The sequence below is a fragment of the Egretta garzetta genome, unplaced genomic scaffold (assembly GCF_000687185.1).
Source record: "Egretta garzetta isolate BGI_Z169 unplaced genomic scaffold, ASM68718v1 scaffold42, whole genome shotgun sequence".
NCBI lineage: Eukaryota > Metazoa > Chordata > Aves > Pelecaniformes > Ardeidae > Egretta > Egretta garzetta.
Window position 1 is genome coordinate 1050554 of NW_009258782.1, and position 10251 is coordinate 1060804.

Below are 10251 nucleotides of genomic sequence, written 5' to 3' on the forward strand. Positions count from 1 at the left end.
TTCTACCTACTCTCTTATCTATTCTGGATATTTAGACGGAAAATTATTTGAGTGGGAGTTAGCTTGCTCTTCTCAAAGAGGATGACAAAGACTTGTTACTAAAAAGCATCTGTGCCTGTTCCATTATTAAAGGTCATTTTCTTCCAGTCGGCTCTTGCAGAGAACATGTTATACCCGCTTTGCTCTGATACTCTGCAACCAACAACTCTGTGTATGTCCTTGGGACTCCATATACCCTGTAAGGAGTCCAGATGTAGAAGACAATACCTACCATGTGTAATCCAAAACTCAAGTCTCTGGTATTTCTGAAGCAGCTGCTTATAGCTTGAGACGTTCAAAAAGGCAAGTAAATCGCCTGTGTAGTACTACTCCTACATGTACCTCCCATAGCTGCCTGGTATCCCTGCACTGTTAATTATTCTTCTAACCACTGTTTTAAGGCAAGTCATTAAAAATATTCTCTTTCTTTAGATTTATAAACAGAACAATAAAGTGACTTAAAAACCCACCCACTCCAGAGCATTCCATCTAGTCCAAATGCACAGAAGAAATTCTAGCCCATTAACATCCATCAGCTAACAGAAGGGTAATGAATTCATCAATATTGCTAAAATGCGTGGGTACAGTATCATGCTGAATCATTTAGTAACTACATTTGCAGCAAGAAGAGCTCAAACAACCTGCCTTACACTGTCAGCAACCATCTTCCTGAAGGAGGAAAAATGCATGTATAAAGATCACCCTCAATTTCGTTATCCCTCTTGACGAGGTTGGTCGTGTCTCTATGCACCAGTATTTGCATGCCAATCAAATAAAGTCAGATGTTGCTCCCCTCTGGACATCACCTTCCTTAGCCAAGCCACCTGCACACTTGCAAAAGCTTTCATTGCTCATTTTTCTGCAAACAGCATAAGGACCTGGCTCTTCCCTACTTGTTAACGTCCAGGTCAAATACGTTAAGTCTTAAACCGAGTTTTCAATTTGCAAAGAAAAAAAATCCAAAACCAAGAAGACCCCACACCTTGTTCCCTCAGCATCAGGCTACTGCAAATGTTACAGTGCCACAGACTTGACTTTGACTTTTTCTTTGTTATCTCTTTACAAAATTACAGAGGGACCATCTTCTTCCTCCAGCGAGGAGTCTTCCTAACAGTGAAAAGTTCTAAACATAAGAAAAGCTAAAAACTAACAAAATCAGTCAGTCTTAAGAGAAAATACATTATAAACTAACATGAAACTACCAAAAAAAGCCCACACCTGTGGCTGGGACTAAAGACAGAGTATCATAGGGTAAAAGGGCAGGGAAGAAACCGTATTGTGGAGTACAATGGTATTGAGTTATTGTTCTCATAACAGCAAAAAGAAAAGGTATTTATTCCTTAAAAAAAAAAAATTAAAATCAGACTTAATACAAAGAAACAAAATTATCCTTAAAGCGTAGATTAGAAACTACTTTGCTTGTTTTGCCTTGTTCAGGTATGCCAAGTCTGGTCTTTTCCACTTCACTGCAGTTTTTAAAATAATAGTAAATACACTGCACTTTTGTTTATACTTTCAGTTATAATGGTATCCGCTCTAATTAAGTCCAAGAATAAAAAGGTTTTTAAGGTAGCCTTTATAAACCAAGTACAATTAATTCAACTCTCAATACCTTGGCTTCCTTAATATAGATGTCTTAGAATACATACACTTACACATGTGTCTACATATCCTTAACTCCCACAGCTTAATTCAATTAATACTATTAAATCTTTAATGCTTAGCTTCAAAGGCTTTTTTAAATTTTTAATAGCTCTTATAGGTTAGCATGAATGTTTTAAGTCTTTCTACTATATTTTAAATAAACTCCTCTTTTCTTTCCACTTTGATGTTTGCCTGACAACCCTATACTCTGTGAAGCTCCTGGAACTTTGTTTTCTGTGAAACGATGACATTACAAACACAAAAAGATATGTTAATCACTGAGCTGTAATCAGGGATTTTTTTTTTTTTTTCCCTCTCACCTGCCCTCTGGGCTGGGAGTTGGCAATAGAACCGCTTTAATCAAAACAGTGTAGAAACCCATGAGGAGAGAGGATGCAACCAGGAGGGAGGGGGCTCTTATTTGCATCCGTTTAGCATGCAAGCAGCAGGCGGGACTTAATTCTCTTTTACTCTGGTTTCCCATGAAAGGAGAAAATGCAAAAGTCACCATATTTTATTAAAATAGTAGTTTCGACAAAGGACTACGGTGGCATCAGGGAAGCACAAGCCTCGTGGCACTTAAAGACACATCGTTTCACACATTTGATAGGCCCTGTGTATGTTTTTAACTGTAAAGCTTTGCCTGTAACGACAGCATTACCATTATAGATTTGATCAGCTAAAGCTCTGGTTTATATATGCATGCATCTACACGGACACACACATATATATGTAATTTAACAGTTCTGCTACCTGGTAAAAGTTCCACTGTCAGCACATTGTGCTAACACCAAGGCAACTTAGGCCAGTGTGGTTTTCCCCTTCTCTTACTCTCACTACCTCAAGACCTCTACCCACCTTCCAATTTCTAAACTTTGAATTTGTGAGACAAGAGAGACAAAGTTTTGATAGCATATTTCAGGCCTCTGTATAAAGCATAAATTAAAAAAAAAAAAAAAAAAAAAAAAAAAAAAAGAAAAAAGGAGATAAAAAACCCCAAGCACAGACTTTCCTCCTCCTTTAAAGTTTATTTTTCTTCTGAATAAGAAATCCCTTCTTATAATAAAACTAAAAATCAGCATTTCCAGGGACAGAAAAAGGCACTGTAGTTATTATATACACTATCCAAGAAAACCAAACCCAAACAAACAAAAAAACCCACCAAACCCAAAAGATTAAAAAATCTGGCTCCATCTCAAGGCATCCAGACACAATTTTGTGCCGGCATGTACATAACAAAAATATTCCTGCATTCAGGATGTTCAAGCATGTTTCCTGCATTTACACCTGGAAAACTACCTACTAAAAAATGATGTGCCGTGTTCAGCATCGGCTGTAAGTAAATGACCAGTCCCAGATCAACAGATCCCTCACATGTTCAAAGTGAAGTACGCGCTTACATACTTTGCTTGATCCAGACCATAAACTGCAGAACAGAAAAGCCCTCATAAAGCACATTAAAATCGGTATAATGAAGGCAGCCTACAAAACCGTCCTGCTGTTCTTCACCTCTTCAACATTTCAGCAGCCTGCAACGTAAGCAGAGTTCCCACCAAGCAGAGCACTCCCCAGCATTACACATCTTCAGTTCTACAACACGTTCTGTTTTTAAAGGCCGACGTAAACACTCTCTTGGAGGCATCGTATGTTCATATTATTGTGAAATTAAATATATGCAGTCACTATTAGTTGGCAGAAACACACCAAAACGTCAATTATACTATTCAGTGTGCTTAAACCAGCAGGCTAGGCAAAAGGAGATTATTCGCTAGGTAGTCAAACGTAAAAAAAAAAAAAAAGCCAGACTTTTCAGTCTGTCTCCGTGTTTCACAAAGGGGTCAGTGATTTGTAAATTTTAAATGCAACACTTAAGCAGTTTTACAGACTAAAAAAAACCCCCTCACATCCATTGATCATATACCTCAGTGCCTCTCTGCAATAAAACAGTTTAGAAGTGATTTTGCTGGCACACAAACTTTTATACTTCAGCTTCTCTAAAATTTAAGAATTCTGAACACGAAATAAAATCAATTATAAACATTCCTGTATTTTACTTCCTTATTAAATCTTCCCAAGAAAACCAGTAAACAGATAAACACAAAGAACTTTCAGAGGAGTCACCCACGTACTAATCTTTTAAAATCTTCAGAAAGCAGTTGCTTTGCTGAAAAAGTATAAAAAAAAAACATGGTCTGCGTAATTATCGTTCGGTGCAATGACAGTCTTCCTGTTCTTCCGAGTAGCATGTAGAAATTTCTGCTTTAAAAATATACAGGAGAAAGTTGTAGATTTTCAAAACTACAATTACAATATTAAAATATTGATTTCTGATCTGCATTTGCGTACTTTAAGTAGTTGGTGTCACCCATGCTATTTATCTAAAAACATTCCACCAGAGGCATTATCTTTACTTCCTCAGAAACACACTCCTAAATTGGTAGACAAAGTTTAACTTCATGAACTCTGCTCAACAGCAGCAGCAAAAAAAAATAGTAATACTTCTCATCAGTAATAAGCATTCCAAGCCCTTAAAAAAGAATAATTAAAAAAAAAAAAAAATCACTGCAAGAAGCATGGTATTACAAGAAGCCAGTATGGGCTCAGAAGGCAAATATTTCAGTAGTTAACAGAACAGATGCAAGTCTTATGTTTTCAAATGGTCCTTACAGAAAGAGGTGTTTATCAAATGATTAAATACCTGGGCAGGGGCATTTTAAAGATTCACCAGATCTTCCCTGGATCTGAATCCTGCTGGAAATGCATGATTCAGATCTCTCTCTAAACAGACATTACTATTCACACTCTAGCAATGTCACAAAATGGTAGGGTACTTCACTGATTAATTAGCTAACTGAATAATTAAAACATTAAATTTCTGTTTTTCAAATAATAATTCAAGTGCTTTCCTTTACATCTACCACATGACAGCACGTTTTGCTTGACCATCCATCAGAGAACAGGCAGGCGTGTTAAAATAATTCTACTTAGAACTGAAGAATAAAGATTAATTTATGATCTTAAATTTTCGCTGATTTCATAGGGATGATTTCATTCATTTTTGAATGATTCAGTTAATTTTTGTTTCACCAAACATCTATGCCTTACTGCCACAAGCCTCATCCCTGTCCAACCAGAGCTGAAAGTTAGTAGAAAGGCAGTTGCAGCAGCAATTGGGTCAACAGATTTGGCTGAAGAAATCCTCACTGCTAAAAGAAAAAAAATAAATAAATAAAAAGCACGAGAATGACAAAACTACAACGCTGCTTGGGGCCTGTTCACCCAGCTAGCAACACACAACTAGCCACTTGAGAACAGATCTTCCTACCTACAAGGAAAGACGTTTGAGGGAGCCTTTCGTGCCTGCGTCTCAGGTGAGGAAGTTAACCTTTAAAAATACTTTGGTTTGCCTTTCCCTAAGGAGTATTAGAACTGTATATATCGGTTATTTTAGTGGTTTTTTGTTCATGAGGTCCTACAAACAAAGGTCTTATTTGTGAACTGTACAACCCTTACACCAGTGAGCAATTACTCATGCGATTAGTTCCAGTGAAATCAGAACTGTTTGAGAAAGAAACCGCTTGCCAACCTAAGGGTTGCACAATCAGGGGGAGGAAAAAAAAATTATAACACGGGGCGGGGGGGGGTAAACTGCATCTGACAAAAACTACAACCAAGAAATAGTTGATGACAGATTTGTTATTTAAGTACAAGGAAGTGATTTAAACAGTCAGGAGCAGTTGTAATAAGATTATACGATTCTCTATTAAGATTCTTAAAATGTCTTTGTTCTAGCAAAGCTATGAAAAGACCATTGCCCTTGTAAAGGCTCAGAAACTATACTAAATTGATATTAAGTCTAGAAATTAATATGATTTCAAAGCAAGCAAAGAAAAAAAGATAAAATAACACCCCTGACATGATTAGCACCTTTGTCCCCCATGCTGACACTCCTAACTAGCACGGGTGCAACGTAGAACGTAGCATTTCTCGGTGGCAAAACTCAACTGAAGAGAACAGACCCAACAAACAGGAGAGCAGAGCTCGCTCTCCTTGGGTTTTGTTTTTTAAATAATGAAAACTAGCAGTTTGATTTTAGAAGACATTACATTATGTAAGTGACATCTTCAGAACTGCAGGGAAATCTCTGTAAGGTTATACCGCAGGGAGATTAAATCAATGTCTGGCTGTTGAATTTCTCTAGAGAAACAGATGTGGCACTTTAGCCGTGACCCCCAGACCCCACCGTCTATCTTTAAGCAACCACTTCTACAACGACAGGCCCCAAAATTGGCCATAACTACCGCTACACTGAAAAACAAACAGGCAAGCCAGTCTTCTGATTCCTATCTTGAAGGATGGACATAAAACATCTCTAAGTAAGGTGCCTGGCATGTTTTTAAATTAATAAGCGGCTTTGAACTTTGGAAAAAAAAATATTACTTAATTTGTCACAGTATCGTTCATTAAGTGCTGTACTATAAGCATAAAAGAGAAAATGATTTACAGATTAATGTTTTACTGTAAGGAGTAAGAACAGAAATTTACACTGGAAAAGAACAACCAGCAAAACATTGGGTCTAAAGGCAATCAAATCCAAGCCATAGGAAATATGTAGTGACCTGACCGGAGAAGAACCAGGACTGCTATTCAAATAAGCAGTAAACCAGATATATACATGTGCAAAGTACAAGGTAATTATGAGGGCAAGAAAGTAGGAGGAGATAGGAAGAAATCTGAAAGACAAGAAACAGGTTTGTACCATGTCTACAGAAGCAGACTGCATTCAAGTGTTCTCCTGTCTGGGTCACTCTCCAGAAGTATTCTGCTGCTCATGCCTTGTACATTTAGTAGTTATTATTCAGTTACATGACAGAAGACCCAGCAACCATAGACAACATTAACAAAACAGCATTGGAGGAAAGACAGGAGCAGTTAACAGCGTGGAAGAAAACTGCAGAGGTCTCATGCAAAAATTTCAACTAATTAGGCAGCTCAGGGAGATATTATACTAACCGTGGAAGGAGATTGCTTGAACATAAATTATATGCATCAGGACAACGAAACATACTGAGTTTGAGATTCTTTAGAACTTTACCCAGCCACCTCCACCATAAACCTTAAGATAAGGGGAGCCTCCAACAGGGAGCTGTATCCCGTACTGGGCTGGGACTGGTTTTACCCAGTCACAGGGCCAGAGCCGGCTGAGCTCAGGCTGCCAGTGGGGACCTGTTCGTGCCTGAGCTCTCTTCCGCTCCGTGCTCATGTTTCCCCACCTGGAAAGAGCTGGCTTTTTCAAGTTGGTGTGCAAGCCGAGGCACAGGCAGTGTGAACAGACCAGGCCTGACCTTGAATGCAAGCTCAAGGCATTAGTTAGAGGCATTTATGTTAACAGCCCTGGGTGACAGGAAAACAGATATACACACTATTAACAATTAATGCAGTACAGGGCATTGGTTCCGAGATCAATTTTTAAGTTCAATTCTTGTAACAGTACCAAAAAAATTGAGGTAAAAATTATCTATATAGAAAAAAAGCATTTCACTAAGCATAGTGATTCAAAATATTATTTCTGTATAAGAACGCACAATAACGAATTACAAATCAAATTCTGGTAGATATCTCCAGTTGCCAGTGACACTGCAACTAGAAAACACAAAGTACTTTTATACTCAATTTCTAATAGGTATAATCATCCATACAAACTCCACTATTGGATATTTACATGCATTTAACTTCTTGTGGTAACTCTGAACATATATACTACAGTTTGAAGGAACTCAAGCTCAGTAATTTAAGCTACTCTTCTCCTTAAAAACTGCCTACAACCTCTAGTTACCTACAAAACACACCTTAGAACTGTTTGATCCAACTATTTTGCCTTTTATCAGTACTTTGGAGCACTGTCATAAAATCAACCAAATCCCAAATTTGAAAACCAAAGACAAAACTGTTACTTGCAAAATGGCAAACAAGCAATACCAGCTTTGCTGTAGCTTTCTACCTCCTGTACCACTCACCGAGAGGCCTCACCGCGACAACCACCTAGTTCTAGATTCATCCTGATGCTTACCGTCTCTGAATTCATTTACTCTGACATACAAGCATTCCAAATTTGCCCACTCTGCCCGCCCCAAACAGGAAAGCAGTCCTGTAACAGCCACCTAAACTGATTAATTAAGGGACTTTTTATGGTCTACTATTCAGCACGTACCAGTATGTAACCAAACTGAAGTATACCAATGCTAGCAGAGCTACAATTAGACCTAGCGGGTTTTCTTCTAGAGGACAGCATACACGTTGTTCTCCTCCACGGTGTCTCATGCCTTCTTAATGAGCAGCCAGGCTACTGAAATACACAAAAAAACCCGCTGTTCTTTGAAGCACTTAAGACAGCAGGATACTAGTACGTTTCGATACTTTCCCTGCACAGATCAGAGCACGGCAAAGTGGAAAAAGAACATTACAGCCGCTCATACAAACCAGGCACCTTTCATTTTCTATTAGCAAGATCCCAAGAGACAATTTAGCGCTCTGCAAATATGGCACTGGAAGACTGGAAAGTTGCTTCCCGAGTACCACTCATTAAATAAAGATTTTAGAATAACTTATGTTTTTCCAGACAAGGCAAAACCAGCAGTCATTTCCCCATCCCATGTACAAGACCTAAGAAAAGCAAGATCATGAATGTCATAATTACACTAATATATTTCTACGAAAACAGATTATACTTTAATTTCTCTCAAAAAAAAAAACCCGAAACAAACAAAACCAAAAAACAAAACACCAATTTCTGTATCAAGAAAGACTATCAGCATTTTTATGAAGTAACAAATTAGGCCTTTGGCATTTCACAGCAGTGATCCAAGATTTGAGGCTTCTTAAAAGCTCCAAGTTTTAAAGCAATCAAATGGCTGACAGCTGGAACAAAATTAGCATGATTAACCAGTTATGTAAATAATGATGCGGTCAGTACAAGCTGAATTCATTTATGCTCATTGCATTATACGGCACTGCTTGCGCTGGACATCAAATGTTTGTCAACTATTCATTAAAAATGACTGTAGGAATAATGGACGTGAAAAACAACATGAACATTACCATCCGGGCTACCCGACAGCCAGGTCTTGGATCTCTCTTCTCCTATAAGGACAGGACCACCAGGTATAACTCGCCGATAGGACTTTTCTTGCCCAGATACTATCCAACGCTACTTAGCTCCTACCTAGGGAAGAGGTCAATTATTTTTTTCTAAAGAGAGAGGTCCATCCTGTTAGTAACTCATTCTATTTCATTTCTTAAAGGCAGATACCGGTTTTCAATTGTCAGCATGCGTAAGTCAAGCTACTGTGTAGGAGAACCATTGCCACAGCGGGATGATGTCACATAGTTACTTTATGGCATCAAGGAAGTTGCAATCAGCACCCGTAAGTCAAACTTCCTGAAGTGTAACTTACAGTCAATTCAGCCTTATCAGAATTCGTCTTCAGGAATGCATACTCATGGTTAATTTGTACTCGATAATTTTTGATAACATAGTTAAATATTTAATATATGGAATATTATCTCTGAAACTCTATCGCGCTAGTTTACCATGACCTCAAGTTCATAAAAGAAAATTTATCAAAAGTTGTGATTCTTCACAATAAAACACTATAGAAGAGTTTGTTTGAAAATAATGTATCCGAGAACCAGCCAAGACAAACATATTCAGAAGTACTTCCTAAGTAGGCTGCATTTTGCTGAAGATATCCCTACAATATATTTCTATTTTTTAATCCAAAATCATTCTGACATCCCATATTCCACATCCTAAGAATCCAATTTTCTACGACCTTGTCTCGCACAAAACACAGCAACACACTGGAATTATGCAAGAGTTCCATATTACCGCAAAACATGTATTTCAGCGGAGAGAATAATAAAACTTAATCTTGTGGCCTGATTTGCATTTTGAACTCCTAAAGTCAGCCTCTACAGTCTGTAACATCCTCAACGCACCTTAACAACCCAAACAAGTATTTTAGGCCTCCTCTTGAAAATGTATACACATATATATATATAAAATATATGTATACTCAGGGTATTTTCTTAGTAGATTAAGAAACGTGTCCAATTCACGTAGATTTTAAACATAACTTAGCTTATCAGATCTGTGATGATGCCATACGTAAGAAGGGCGAGGGGGGAAGCATTACATACCCCTCGGCCAAACGAAACGGTGACCAAACGTTATCAATACGCCTTATGGCTTTAAAATAGGAAACTTCCATTGTGGGTAGGCTGTGCTAATTCTTGTTTCAATGTATTTCACAACAATAACGCTTAATATAACGCAGCGCACTGACTACCCAAGACCAATCTGTAGCATCAAAGGTACGGCAGGTAGAGATTGGGGGGGGAAAAAAAAAAAAAAAGTATGTAAAATATAAGCCCCTCAAAAAAAAAATTAATTAAAAGCATTACTGCTTCCAAACCGATTATATTACTGGAAGAAAATAAATCCCACAGCACCGCAGTTGAGGTGAGCAACGCAGAGGCAAGGCGAGGGACACGGCCGGCCGAAGGCCC

At 38.1% G+C, this 10251-nt stretch overlaps 1 protein-coding gene across 3 annotated transcripts in view; it reads right to left on the reverse strand.

Annotated features, from left to right (window-relative positions):
* The window catches only part of EPN2 (epsin 2), a 43707-nt gene extending 34637 nt beyond the window's left edge, over positions 1–9070 (reverse strand). Inside the window, exon 1 of one of the 3 annotated variants that reach the window (XM_035889139.1) lies at positions 8782–9070. The gene's annotated coding sequence lies outside the window, so the exon portion shown is untranslated. The remainder of the gene's footprint in view (positions 1–8781) is intronic. The other 2 variants (XM_035889136.1, XM_035889138.1) reach the window with 2 other exon arrangements.
* Between the last annotated feature and the right edge of the window lie 1181 nt (positions 9071–10251).